Source organism: Ochlerotatus camptorhynchus, unplaced genomic scaffold (assembly GCF_037179485.1).
Source record: "Ochlerotatus camptorhynchus isolate MF236.1 unplaced genomic scaffold, CSIRO-AGI_Acam_v1.1 ptg000550l, whole genome shotgun sequence".
Lineage (NCBI taxonomy): Eukaryota > Metazoa > Arthropoda > Insecta > Diptera > Culicidae > Ochlerotatus > Ochlerotatus camptorhynchus.
Genome location: NW_027041033.1, coordinates 3,799,988 through 3,815,026, shown reverse-complemented (window position 1 = coordinate 3,815,026; position 15,039 = coordinate 3,799,988). Strand labels below are relative to the sequence as shown.

The 15,039-nt window shown below is 42.4% G+C and overlaps 1 protein-coding gene across 1 annotated transcript in view; it reads left to right on the top strand.

Annotated features, from left to right (window-relative positions):
• Positions 1-10,035: 10,035 nt before the first annotated feature.
• LOC135713325 (uncharacterized) overlaps positions 10,036-15,039 on the top strand; it is a 161,710-nt gene continuing 156,706 nt past the window's right edge. The window contains exon 1 of the mRNA XM_065236429.1: positions 10,036-11,213. The gene's annotated coding sequence lies outside the window, so the exon portion shown is untranslated. The remainder of the gene's footprint in view (positions 11,214-15,039) is intronic.

Sequence of the window (15,039 nt, the reverse complement as noted above, 5' to 3'; positions counted from 1 at the left end):
AATACCGGTTGGAGCTTACCACCATTAGTGTGACTGATTATACATCGACTCTTAAAAAAAACAACATTTACCTTCTGGCCGTGTTGAGGCAAAGTACAGATTGACTGCAAGTGCGCTATTCTATTGCGTCCTATACTAAGGGACTGGAAGTGTATTAAAACCCTTAAAAAGGGCAAGATTTTGTCACAAATTATTTAATATTGCCGGTGACAAAAGCCTCTGAATTCGACCCGCAAGCCATGCTTAGCTCTTAAAAGTGCATGGAATATCAATTGCTTTTAAGGCTTTTTTTTATATAAAACCGGCAGATGCGCTCTTCTTTAGCAGAATTCAGGATCATGCAATTTCGATGATTACCGTCTAATGAATGCCATAAATTATCGCAAAATAAAATTTAAACACCCAAAATAGCCGACCCGACGCTTCCGTCCGTTTGAAAAATAAGAACCCCAAATCGAATCGATTCACAGGCAACACAAAAGTTCGGGACCTTTTTTTTAAAAGAGCAGACACATCTCTCATCTTTTCTCTTCCTGATTTTATTTTCGAAAAAAAAGGGATAACATTTCCGGTTAAAGGACTCGCACGTTCAAAGGTGAGAATCGGCCGCGGTCGGTGGATGCCGGCGAAGACGAGAAAAGGATTCAAAGTTCGTTTCTTTTTCGATTTACCTCTTCCTTAACCCGCCTTAGCGCGCCAAAGGAACGTCGTGTCGTCGGGTGTTTTGTAGTTTTGAATCACACATTCGGCAGTGTTTTCTCAACATCCTCAATTTTTGGGTGACGGCCGATGAAAGGATTTGCTCGGATCGAGTGTGGAACGGCGGGAATTTAATCCTTTTTGGAAATGTCGCAACTGGTGAAATTAAAATCGGCAGAGTAAGAGTAGGAAGAAAATCGATTCAGCGGAGGTACAGCTGCTCAAAAAAGAAGAGGACGGATGTCACGTGAGCACCATTCTTCAAAACCCGTCTCGCTAGCTTGCCATAGAATTTGAATCATCCCTATTTGACATTTTTGACGATTACCATTGTAGCAGCATCATAGCAATCGGAAAGTATGATGATGATAAACAAAGTCTCGTTTTATTCTAGCAGTGAAAAATTACAGGTAATCATGACAGTCATAGTATAGACAGTGATTCTAATGGCGAATTAGTTTATTATCGGGGTTGGAAACATTTCCAACCCAGTGTGAAACCGAACTTTTTGTCAGTGCGAACCTCAACCTGAGGTAGGTTTTAAAAACAAACGATCAAGCAGAGCCGATCTTGATACCCGATCCAGGTTGGAACTGAATAATAAAAAAAAATCGCTATATTAGACCTGCCATAAAAACGGTCATCGCTTAGTGTTAATCCGAGTGGTGAATCATTTAAATTATGGCCAGTGTATTGTATTTTGCATATTTGACTGAACTCTTCAAAAGTGCGGAATCGCTTATAAAAGTGCACTTTTACGATGCAGAAAAGATTGTCTTTTGCTGTGGCTAGCTGCGCGCACGCTAAGTAGATAGAAAGAAGATTGATGATGATTCTGAAGATTTCCTGCAAAAAGATGATGCACCATGCAAGTAGATGCGAGAAATTAGGGCCTAACAGCTTTTGTAAACAATGAATTCTATAAATGATTTCTAGAAATTCAAGGCTCGCCCACCCAAACCAACATCCTCATCAGGTAGGGAAAGACTTCCGCTATCCGATGGTTATGTTGGTCTGCGTGAGCGTGCCTTGAGTTCCTAGAAATCATCCATAGAAGTCATTGTTTAAAAAGCTGTTACACCCTAATTCCAGCTCTATCTAGAAATGAAAGAAGAGTGTCCCAATTTGCGAGTTAAATTTAACTCGTGGTTAAAAGTGACTGATGGAAAATTATCCAATAACCCTGCTGTCCGAGCGTGCGTATTTCTTATAGACTAGAAGTTAAATTTTGGCAACCGTGGCTGAATTCTGTTTGAAAACCGATCAAGCGAAAACACCGGGATTTTCGAACATAGAAAATAACTTTCGAAGTGTCACTTTTAACTCTGCAATTGGTGAATTTTCACTCAAATTTGACACTTTGAAAATAAACAATAATGTTCGAAAATCCTTCCGTTGTTGATCGTCCGTTTTTGGAGACGGTGTTTATAGCTGAACTGTCAAAAATAAATCTGGTACAATAGTAGGTTCATTTGAAAATTTTCCATGTGTCAATTTTAAGTGAAAATTCACCAAAAGGAACACAGTCTTAGCATAGAGGTAACTCTAAGACTAGAAGGTCCCGAAGAAACGTGCTCAACTTTTTGACTCAGCTCTGGTACTCTCTTCGGTCCCAAGCTAATCGATTCACCCCTCGAAACATAGGAAAATCCACTAACCCCTCATTTTATCTGTCAAACTTTCATAGCGAATCAAAACAAACATTGTGTAGTACTAGAATTTCGACTAGAATGGGGTACCTTAATCGATTTGCTTGAGACCAATAGGCTAGTCAAGTAGTGAGCCAATTTAAAATCGTTAGTTTCGTATTGATTGTTGGTCTTAGGCTGTGTTCCATTTGGTAATTATTCACTTAAATTTGACGCTTCGAAAATAAGTTAAGATGTTCGAAAATCCCTCTGTTGTTGAACGGTCGATTTTCAAGAAGGTGTATGTCAAAATTGATTCCTTGTCTGTCAGAAATAAGTCTGCTGTAATAGCAGGTTTATTTGAAAATTTTCCTTCTGTCAAATTTAAGTGAAAATTCACCAATTGAAACACAGTCTTAGAATGTTGAAACTCAGGCGTTTGAAATAAACCAAAAACACCGAATCTATTTACGGCCCAAGTCAACCAACAGTAAAACAAACTTCCAACCGAATCGAACTTGCTACTTGTTAGAATACCTTTTAACAAAAAGCTGCAAGTTGCACAAACCAGCAGCGTGGAAGTAAATGCAACGCAACCGCCACAGCGATAAAAACGAATATGAAAATGACATGCAACGATAGAGAGGGAGAGACAATTTCGCAACCGGTCTGGAAAAAAAGCGGGTGATTTGAAGTGGCATTGGGAAAACCACTGGCCAAGAGAACACGAAGGGCATCTCAAATCTACATTACAAACAGATGAATAATGCTCGGAATAATGAATGATGCACCGCCTTTCTGGTAGCTGGAATGAATTTCTTTCGACTCTCAGAGAATGATAGGGTTTTCCACTCTCTCGCTCTCGATGAATTTGAAATCGATGAGAAAGGGCCTTTGTTCAACAAAGATTGTTGACTGTCATGAATGATGATTGCAATGGCGCGTTTTTCTCTCGTTAGGTATTATTTTTTAAAGATCAATGTACGTTTTTTACTGAGTTGGGTATGGGTTTCGGAAAATACAAGGTTAACACAGGCTTTGTCTATGTGTGTTTTGTGTTTTACGTATCTAAAGACGTTTTGATTAATAACGGATTTTGGTCGCCATACGTAGTACAGTCATAGAGGTAACTATATACGCTATATGAATAACTATATAACGCTATATGAATAATTGAATTATTTTCAAAAGTGGCTGGAAAAGCCCCTCAGGATCATAACCAGGCCAAACTGAGCCAGGACTACCAGAAGAAGCTTAAACTACAACAGGAAGAGTACCAAATGAAAAATATCGAGTTGCAGAAGGAATATTTGGAGCATTGGTTCGAAGATTACAACGCTCGGGAGTTGGGACACATTTGAGAAGCACAAATGGCGACTCACGATCAGCTGCGGACGCTAAACATGAAGCGGGACAAATTGATTGGAAGCCAGAAACGAACATCCGGACTGCACTCGGTTCAGGATGGAGGAGGAGTGCCACCACCGCACGTTAGGCCAGGTGCCCACTGATGTGGCATCTGCTAGCATGTCAAAACTTTATGTCGACGTTCGCCACACACCACACGACTTCAACATGATGTTTTGCCATTTTTAATGATGCCATATCACCGCCACACCAGTGGGTGCCCGGCATTACACACCAGCAACCAGCTTCCAGATCACTTCTGGAAGCGCCATTCAGTGTCACGTCCATCATTTCCTTGAATGACCTAGTCCACCTTTCCTATGATCCAGTGATTTCTTACCGTATCGTCCACGATCAGCACCAGATCTCCTTCACTTGCTCCACTGGTTGTAGCCAGATGACTGTTGCGTTCCTCCATCTCCCATTTCAGCTGATTGTTCGTCCCGTTGTCACTAAGGCTGTGAACCATTTGCCGAGTTAAATTTAACTCGTGGTTAAAAGTAACATTATGAAAGTTATTTTCTATGTTCGAAAATCCCTGACCGGTTTTCGAGAAGAACTTAGCCAAGGTTGTCAAAATTTAACTTCTTGTCTATCAGAAGTAACCACGCTCGGATAGCAGGGTTAATCGATAACTTTCCATCTGTCAAATTTTAACCAAAAATTTAAATAATCCATTAAATGATTCAGAGCCTAAACACTTGCTAATTGATTCAATCAGCAAAATCACGCGTAACTATTCAAATCAACGTATCAGGTTTTGCTTCACTTCGCTTCACATCACTTCAATCGACGATTTGTCCTAGCTGCTAATCACCCACGCAAACGAACACCATCAACGTGTAGGGGAATCTTTCTCCTACTAGCTGGTGTTGTTAGTTTCTGTGAGTGAGCTAGCAGTTGTCACAAATTTTCGATTGTAGTGATTGTTTACGAAATAAGATACGTCGATTTGAATAGTTACGCTTGAAATACTGATCAGTTCACTTGAAATTCGAAAACCAAAATATTTGATGCATCCCAATTGACTTGACAGCTCAGTGATGATAGTTTATTTTTTTGTGAAATCATAGTTTGCTAAGACGGTGCCATAATCTGCCATAACGGTAAGCGTCTAATGTAAAATGGGAGTGATTCCAAGCACATGTCCAACTAGTTGCTATGCACACCGGAGACGTACCTTTCTTATCAGCATCCATAATCTCCATGATGTGATCCTTGAGCTATTTGTTGAATACTGATGATGATAACCTCGGAGTCCTCCTTGGAGCACATGATGTACGCGATTGGGACGTTCGTGTCCACCGTGTCGAAGCCTTTGTCCTTGATGAAGACTCGCTACGATTCACAGAAGTTTTTTCCTTGGAGAAGATGCTCAACGTTTTGCCATCCTGGGATCCCTTGATCGCCTCCAGCAGCTTTTCAAAATTGGCCTTTTCTTTGTCGTTCTTATCCCGAACCAAGAGCTTCACCGACGGAATGCCCTCCTCACCGTCCTTCTTGATCTGCTTCAGGAAATCGACCTTCTTCTTGCTGGTCAGGAATAAGATTAACTTTTCGCACAGCACCGTAGTCGTATGGGTCAGTTCGTATCCCAGCAGCCAGGTCTGCAGCGAGGTTGATTTGCTGTAGGGGAAACAGTCCTATTATTGCGGTACGTTAGAAGCGTTAGAAGCCTATTGTTGTGTATGGAGGTTTCCACTCACTGGGGACTTCAATGCGAAGATTGGCTCCGACAACACGGACTATGAGCGTGTCATGGGACGCCATGGTCTCGGCGAAATGAGCGAGAACGGTGAGCTGTTTGCAGAATTTTGTGGCAATAACGACATGGTGATCGGGTGCTCGTTCTTCCCCCATCGGCCAGTGCACAAAGTCACGTGGGTTTCCCGTGATGGACATACCGAAAATCAGAATAAACGCAGCGCCGACATCGCGTCTGATCATCACCTTCTAATCGACGAAATCCGCCTACGCATGGTGCGGATCCAGCGACGGGAGGAGAGACTCGGGCGGCGGTTCAACACACGCCGACTTGAAGACCCAGCGGTAAAAAGGTCTTTTGTCGAAAAACTTGAAACTCGAGCTGCGGACGTTCCAGAAGGTGGCAGCGTAGAAGAACAATGGACGGCCATCAAGAATGCCTTTATAGAAACAAGCGAGAACAACTTGGGTGAGCTGTGCACCCAGAGGAAAGAGTGGATCACAGATGAAACCTGGTGGAAGATTGAGGAGCGTAGAGAAGCAAAAGCCGCGATAGAGCGGGCGAGAACCAGAGGAGCCAAGAACGAAGCCCGTCAACGGTACTCGGCTCTAGAGAAGGAAGTCAAGCGTTCTTGCAGACGGGACAAGCGAGTGTGGGTGAACTCCCTGGCCGACGAAGGGGAGAAAGCCGCAAACACTGGCGATATACGCCTCCTCTACGATATCTCACGACGCCTGAGTGGAGCAAGGATGAACCCGAGGATGCCAGTGAAGGACACGACTGGACAATTGCTCACCGACCCCACTGACCAGCTGAAACGCTGGTTTGAGCACTTCGAACAACTTCTTCAAGTTTCAACGGCCAACCAGCCATCAACAACTTGGCATGATCCGCCTAGGGTGTGGGGCATCGCTCGCGTCAATTCCGAGGCCCCATCACTGCAGGAGATTGAAGCAGCTATCCGAAGCATGAAATTCAACAAGGCTCCAGGGGTCGATCGTACATCAGCAGAGATGCTCAAAGCTGACCCCATGCTATCCGCACAAATGTTGCATCGACTACTCTGTAATATCTGGGACACCGTGACTTTTCCGGCCAACTGGATGCAGGGCATCTTAGTGAAGGTCCCAAAGAAGGGGGATCTGACTGTGTGCGACAATTGGCGAGGCATCATGTATTGTTCTCAAAGTTCTGTGCAAAGTTATCCTGAATACAGGAGAAGATCGACGTGACTCTCCGACGGCAGCAGGCAGGATTCCGTGCCGGAAGATCTTGTGTGGACCATATTGTCACGCTCCGCATCATACTGGAGCAGGTCAATGAATTCCAAGAGTCCCTTTATTTGGTATTCATTGACTACGAAAAAGCTTTCGACCGTCTCAATCACGAGAATCTGTGGGACGCCCTGAGACGCAAGGGAGACCCGGATAAAATCGTCAACCTCATCGAAGCGCAGTATGAGGCTTTCACGTGCAGAGTTCTGCATAACGGAGCCTTGTCCGACCCTATCCGGGTAGTCGCTGGTGTGAGACAAGGATGTATACTATCACCGCTACTGTTTCTCATCGTAATCGACGAGATCATGGTAGGTGCAATTGACCGTGTACCGAACCGTGGGCTGCTTTGGCAGCCTATCACCATGGAGCATCTCAACGACTTCGATTTGGCTGATGATGTTGCTCTACTAGCACAACGGCGCTCTGATATGCAGAGTAAGCTCAATGACCTAGCCGAACGCTCCTCTGCGGCGGGTCTCACCATCAACGTCAACAAGACCAAATCGTTGGATATCAACACGGGCAACCCGTCCAACTTTACGGTAGCGGGCAAACAGTGGAGAAGGTCGAAAGTTTCCAATATCTTGGCAGCCAAATAGCGTCGGACGGCGGGACCAAGAGCGACATAGGTGCACGAATCAAGAAGGCTAGGGCTGCCTTTGCGAGTTTACGAAACGTATGGAGATCCAACCAGATAAGTCAACGCACAAAAATCCGAATTTTCAACTCGAACGTGAAATCTGTGTTGTTATACGCCAGCGAGACGTGGTGTGTATCAGCGGAGAGCACTCAAAAGCTGCAGGTTTTCATAAACCGATGCCTGCGGTATATAATTCATGCCTGGTGGCCTCACAACTGGATCTCGAATGCCGAGCTCCATCGTCGATGTCATCAGAAGCCGATAGCAACAGAAATTCGAGAGCGAAAGTGCAGGTGGGTCGGCCACACACTTCGACGGGGCGGAAACGAAATCTGCAAGCAAGCGCTGGATTGGAATCCGGCAGGACATCGCAGCAGAGGCAGACCCAGGGGCTCATGGCGGCGGAGCCTCAATAAGGAAATTAAGCAAGTCGATAGGAATCTGACCTGGGCCCAGGTCAAGGCAAAAGCGAGCAGCCGCCCAGGATGGAAGTCTTTCACGTTGGCCCTTTGCACCGCTGGTGGTGCACTGGACCCTTACGTAAGTAAGTTAAGCTTCTAACGTACCGCAACGATAGGACCATAGAGGTAACTCTAAGACAAGTAGGTCCCGAAGAAACGTGCTCAACTTTTTGGATCACCTCTGGTACTATCTTCGGTCCCAAGCTTGTCGAATCACCCCTCGAAACATAGGAAAAACCAATAACCCCTCATTTTATCTGTCAAACTTTCATAGCGAATCAAAACAAACATTGCGTAGTACTAGAATTTCGACTAGAATAGGGTACGTTAATCGTTTGCTTGGGACCAATAGGCTACTAAAGTGGTGAGCCAATTTAAAATCGTTAGTTTCGTATTGATTGTTGATAGGACTGTCTACGCCGACCGCTGTCAGAATGCAATCCACCTTCTGCAGCACGATATTCAACATTTTCGGGGCCGTTGCTATTGCAAACTTTTTTTTCTTTCTTTAATATAGAGATTTTTGGCCATATGGCTAGTTCATCTATTCGCGATTGCAAACGTAAACATTCAAGCTATGCCTGGCAGTGCCGACACAATCGGCACACCAGTGGCACACTTGCGGCACACTGAGAAAAATTTTGATCCAAGATTGGTGTGTGGAGTGACCTACCGCTTGGAGTGATTCACTTCTTATTAGTAGACTAGCGTAAACAGCAAAATTGATTTTAGGCAAAACCTTTTTTTTATGGATTCGACATTTTAAGCGTTATGGAACACCTTTTGTTTTAGCAATATAAAAATAAAAATTGTTGTACATATCTCCAAACAACGAAAAACTTTCTGGGAAGGATAGGGTTATCTCATTTTCCGCAGTTTCAACCCATTTTCAATAGTTTTTATTGATTTGGAAAATCTTAATATTCGAATCATTACTTAATTAAAATGCACGTCAAATTAAGGTATACCTGTAGTTCTGACGCCACCCATTTCACGCACATTCAGCTAAAAAGCACGAGCAGAGGATGACTATTATTCATCGCGGCATTTAAGCGCACGGCGAATGAGAACGACCCAAATTAGAGTTTAGTTCACTCATAATCGCCAAAAGTGCAGGAACACAGCGATGAGTAAAATTTGTCTCATGTTTTCCCAGGTTTTTCCAGAATTTTCTAGGGAAAAATTCCCGAATTTGAGAAAAGTAAAGATTGGATTCACTCAGTTTATTGGTACTTCTCCGAGACTGAATAAAATTTTCGTCAATTTCCTCATTTTCCAGTAGATTTTTTAGGTTTTCCACAGGAAACCATGAGACAAATTTACTCATCGCTGAGTTCCTGCACTTTTGGTGATTATGAGTGAACTAAACTCAAATTTGGGTCGTTCTCATTCGCCGTGCGGATGTTTATTATTATTCTTGTTTTCCATAAGGCGGCCATAAACCTCATCTGAACTGTCAAATATCCAAAGGAGTTGCAAAAATTGCGAATCACAAGCGTCTGATAAAATCGCTTGCCATCCATTCTGACACCACTTCGTTTTTGGTGATGAACTAGGCTAAAATGTGGCTAAAAATCAAAAAGAATTAAAAAAAACTGAGCTTCCTAGCAAAAATGGTAAACTATTAACTGAACCTATTAAACTTGGCGTGTAACCTTAGCATAAATTTGAATACCATCCAGCTTATGGTAAACTACGTTACAATCGATTCTCTCTGGCTCCGTCTCTTCTTCACAACGTTCATTTCTGAAAAGCACTCTCCAGATTCACCAATATATTCTCTTCTTATATACATTTCGGTGAACCACCCCACGGCTCCCCTCATTCCAACTGCTATGCACTTTTTTTGTTATCATACTCTCCTTTCTCTTCTCTCGTCACCACACAACGGTGCAATGTGCAGCCAAAAAAAAATCATGCTGTTTTTCGCTCTCAGCAACCTCTCTCGCCACTCTTTGTTCTGCTCTGCTCTCCGTTTTTTATGCAAGACAAAGAAGGCCACATCCCGTTCCAGCGGCAGCGAAAACGTGATGCAAACAACAACAAAAAACGCACACACTCACACACTCGCGCCCGTCGTCGTCGTCAACAAAAAAAAAATGGTGAGACGTGAGAATGGGGTGGCAAAAAAATGCACCACCTCAGCGCTTGCCCGACCGATCCGAACGAAGGCAACGGCGATCGTCGCGTCATTTCGAAAACAACCTCCGTCGAGAACGGTTCGCGTAAACTTTTCTCTCGAGTCAAGTCGTTCGCGGTGTGTGTTCTGATTCTTTCTCAGAACATTGTTGTTTAGCTCGTCGCTTCTGGCGAACAACCGAGAAGCGTGTAAAAGTGTGATAGATAAAATTTAGTGGAATTTTTCCTTCGCAGGAATCTGGAAATCGCTGTTGATTCCATCCAAGTGGTGAGATTGTGCTCTTTTATATTCGGATTGTTTTTATTTACACGACGCAAGAGCGAAGCGTTCGTGCGACAAGTGCTACCCCCTTCTTTCTGGAACACGTGTGTGATTCATGTACCCCATGTCGCTAGCCTTCTCCCGGGGCCTTCTTTCGTTTATATCAAAGTGTACGTTGTTCTGTCTGACGAGGGGTGAGTGAGCAAGATAAAGCCAGCGACGCCTGCCGTCCACCACCCCCCGACGCTCGTTTGCAGTTTTTTTTTTATCAGTCTACCTAATTTCAAGTGCAATTTGTGCGAAGGTTGCAAAGAGTGTGAGAAACGATTTGATGGAATTTTTTTTCCATTGTTGAAACAATCGGCGATAGAGAGAAAAAAAACATTGATTCATTATTTGAAGGGGTTTTATAGTTATAGCAGCAGCTTTCAAGTCTCGGAATTCGAATTCAAACGGGGAAGAACAAAAATTGAAAAAAGTCAAGTGTCTCTAATGAGTGTGTGATTCAAAACATAAGGTGAGAAAGATACAGCAACAACACAGCAAACAGTAGGAATCTTCCGGATATTGGATGACCTGGAGCGAAGAAAAGAAGTCTAATCGATAAGACAAACAAATCGAAAGGAAGCAAAAAAATAAAAATCAAAGATCCATCAAAGTGATACCGGTTTGGGGAAGAAAAGGAAATACAAACACTGATAAGGCCCTGCCGCTGCGCCTTCGTTGTAGAATTCTTAAAGAAGCCCCCTCCCCCCCCTTCTTTCAGTGAGCGCAGACGAAAACAAAGTACGTCACCCAGCGCCCGTCGTCGCGCGTCTCTCGCTTCACACAATAGGGTACGGACGGACACTCGCCGACGCCGCAGCAGCAACAGCACCTCGTACTGATAACGGCACCAGCAAGCTTGGGGCCGGCTGTTGTCAGGAGTAGGGGCCAGACGATCCAATACAAAATCGAAAAAAACACGCGCAACACGCTGGACGGAAAATTTTCGGGTAAGTTTTTGATAAAAAAAAATCTGATGGTCGAGCGCGGTGGATTGTAGCATTGGGCGACCGCGCACTGAATAATCGATTTTGGTATTTAGGGAGAAGAATACTGCCGTTCTTCGCATATTTGTGCCATGTTACTTTTGGACGTTTTTAGTACTTTTTTAGGTAAATTTTCGAATGAAAATAGAAAATATGTTATTTGTTCTGGGCTTATATAAAAACAACATCAAGTCTAATTGTCCTATGTTGAAATTATACGTATAACTGTCCCACAAAAAATTTATTTACTAAATTTATCTTTACCGAATCGATTTGAGTGCACGAAAGATTGCAGCGTGCATCTGTCATAAGAGATGCCAGATCTACGGAAATCTCCGTAGATCTACGGATTTTACAATTTTTTGCGGAAATACGGATTCATAGGCAAAATCTACGGAATTCGGTACAGTTTCTACGGATTTTTATTTCTTCAGTGTACGTCTCCCTTCAGAATCGAATTTTACAATCTAGAGTATAATCTGATTCTGAAGGGAAAGAAGCATAAAGTAAAATATACCCCATAAAGTAAAATAAACTAAAATATACCTTGTCAACCGTTTTCTTGCTCACTTATCCGCTTTTTGATAGAATAATTTGGCGTTGACGGCGACTCTGTAGCTCTTCCTTCCTATGAAATATCCCGTAAGCAAACGTCAGTCTGTGCGTGAAACATGGCATCTCTTCACTCCGTCGAAAGTTCCCATAATATACTGTCAATCTTTGCTTGAAGAGAAAAGTTTTCGACGGTGCCGTGTGAAGGCGAATAAAAGTCGACTGCCTTTGCTTCCGACATTTGCAAAACAAGCTTTCAAATTACAGTACAAAACTAAAATGTCATACGACACTGTCGCCGAAGGCCGTCACGAATGTATGTAGTTTAGTTTTTCTGATAATAAGAGCTGCTAATGTTGTGCTTGTGTGAATTCTGAAAATAGCAAGCAACGATGTCCTAGCTATTATGATCCGATCAAAAATGATTTAATTTACACCAAATTTAGGAATTAGAACGAAATCGCATATGTCATATGATAGTTATTTGATAATTTTCTTTTTGCTCGAATGTTGTTCAACCGTTTGCGTTATGTAAGAGAGACGACGCTCTCTATCCCGTCAGCTCGATGATCATCAGGCCTTCAACGTGTTCTTAAAAAATCACGTAATCCATAAGTCGTCGTACTTGTCCGGCTTTATTAAGGAAAGTACGGTTAAAGCGTGGCTTTCTTATTAGATTACGACACCACTGTACCACCGCTACGGGATCACAATTGATCAGATCGCCAAAGATGGTCTTGAAACCCCTGCAGTGGATCCTCAAATTGAGCTGGAAACCATTGCCGTGGATAATGAGACAGAATTGCTGCTTGGGCAACAGGAAACGCTCCTTTGGAATGAGGACAAATGCCTGTAGATCGCTCCCGCGCAAAACAGGGTTCGTCTGTCATTAATATATGACGAACACGGCGAAAAGATAGCTTTTCCTGCCATATGTTTCGCCCATCTACGGAAATTCAAGCCAGGGGATCGGGTGACATATTTCATGATTGCATCCAGTGAAACTCGTCGTCAAGACAGGCGTGTGACCAAACCACAACATTTGTTGTATATGACAATGAAAGTTCTTCGCCTTAGAGTTTCCGAAGGCTTGCAATGCATTTTTAAATTTCCGGGGACCGTAAACATCACACGTGTCAACCTTAAGGACCGCCTTATTCATGGAGAAGTGCATTGAGTGAAATCTATCCTTCGTCAAATCAATACCGAATTCAGTACAGTATTGGCAACAAAGGAAGAGAAATTTGTTCACCATGATGCGACAATTGGGAAAGCCTACGATGTTTCTCACAATAAGTGCAAATGAGATGAAGTAGCCCCATTTGTTGAATCTCCTACATCGATTGTCAGAAGGACACAATGGCAATGACTTAACAGATCCAATCCAGGAATTGACTGCACTACAAAGAGCAACTCTGGTCAATGATGATCCAGTCACGTGCTGTTTGTACTTCATCCTGTACTACCATCGGCCCTTTTCAGGGCAACCAAGATTTTTCAAAAGAGTTAAATTTCTGAACATGTCCCAACTAAAATTCATATCAAAAACTTCTTTCATGGCAATCATAGTCATACTAAAGAGTATAAACTGAGAGAACCCCGCTCAAATTCCTATTCTATTATATTCTATTCCTATTATATAAGACCACGTAGTCCGACGTCACCATTGCGTACAACCCCATAGGGCTGTCCCTAGTAGTTTTTCAAAAGTTCTTTCATCGATTTATCATTTAACGTAAAATAACACCTTAGAACTAAAAAAATATCATTGACTAAAAAAAATCCGTAGAAATCCGTAGATTTGAATAAGTCTACGGAATTGCATAGAAAAAAATCTGGCATCTATGTGACTGTCATCGATACCAGATCTAATCTCGACTACTTTTTCGAAGGGACCTATCAGCTTTTGTAAACAATGCATTTGATCATCGGTTTGGCGTAACCAGGGATGGAAAATCATTTGCATTCATTTCGTGCATTCATTTACATTCATTTGTCCCTAACTTTTTTCAACAACAGAATTTCACAAAATAATGTATAGAGTTTTTGTAGGCTTTATTATTAACTACAACTTTTATTAACAACTCAAATCCGTATCTCTTATGCACGACGATCCAGAGCGAACAGAAGTCACTACTGTTTTTCAGTGAATGTATTTTACATTCACTGAAAAACAGTAACAAGTTCTGCCCGCTCTAGTTCGTGATGCATTAGAGATACAGATTTGAGTTATGGGCAAAAGTTGTAGCTAATAACAACACCTACAAAAGCTCTGTACATCATTCCGCGGAATGCTGTTGATGAAAAAAGTTAGAGGCAAATGAATGTAAATGAATGCATGAAATGAATGTAAATGATTTTCCATGCCTGGGCGTAACTGATAGCTCGCCCACGCATTCTAACACCACTATCAGGTAGGGGAAATGTCCCCTATCTGATGGTAGTGTAAGCATGTGTTGATGAGCTACCAGTTACGCCAAATCGACGATCATATGCATTATTTATAAAAGCTGATACGTCGCTTCTTAAAGTAATCGAGTAATCTAATCTAATCTAATATAATACAAACGCAGCCAGTACGAGAAAGCATCCTGGAAAATGATTAGGTTAGATAGCGCCTAATTATTTTTCTTGTCAACATTGATGTTTGCAGCATATCTGAGATATGACACAAACTTAAAAACGGCCAGGCCTACTGCGTTACATTTGCCGCAAAGATGATTCTGTGAAATGATTCGAGTTTAAATAAATATATTTAAACAGCGATGAATTTCGTAAATCTACAGGGGTAGAAGGATGCGTGGACATACCGTACCAAACGCTTCGAGTTATGTAAGAGTGAATTCAACAATCATATGTGATGTAATGAATGGTTTATATAATATAGTATAATTGAAGGATCTCCCCAAATACCTCCCAATGTTCCCAAAATTCCCGATTTATAGATAAAAATGGAATGATCTCACCAAAACTGGGTCTGCTTGACTGTGATCATCAACTTTTCCGGACTTCTCTATTGCACGATTTTCTTCAGTAGCCCTTTAGCTGCTGTCTCCGCCAGACGCTTCGTCTTCATCATACAGCTCGCAACGAACGCCGTAATAAAATTGATATGGTTATTTTGCTTAATGACGTGTTCCAGGTATCATCCAAACCATTTGTGGAATAGTTCTATGATTTGGATTATCATTCGTTTATGGTACTTTTTATTAGGGCGGATCTTTATTCTCTTCTGTTT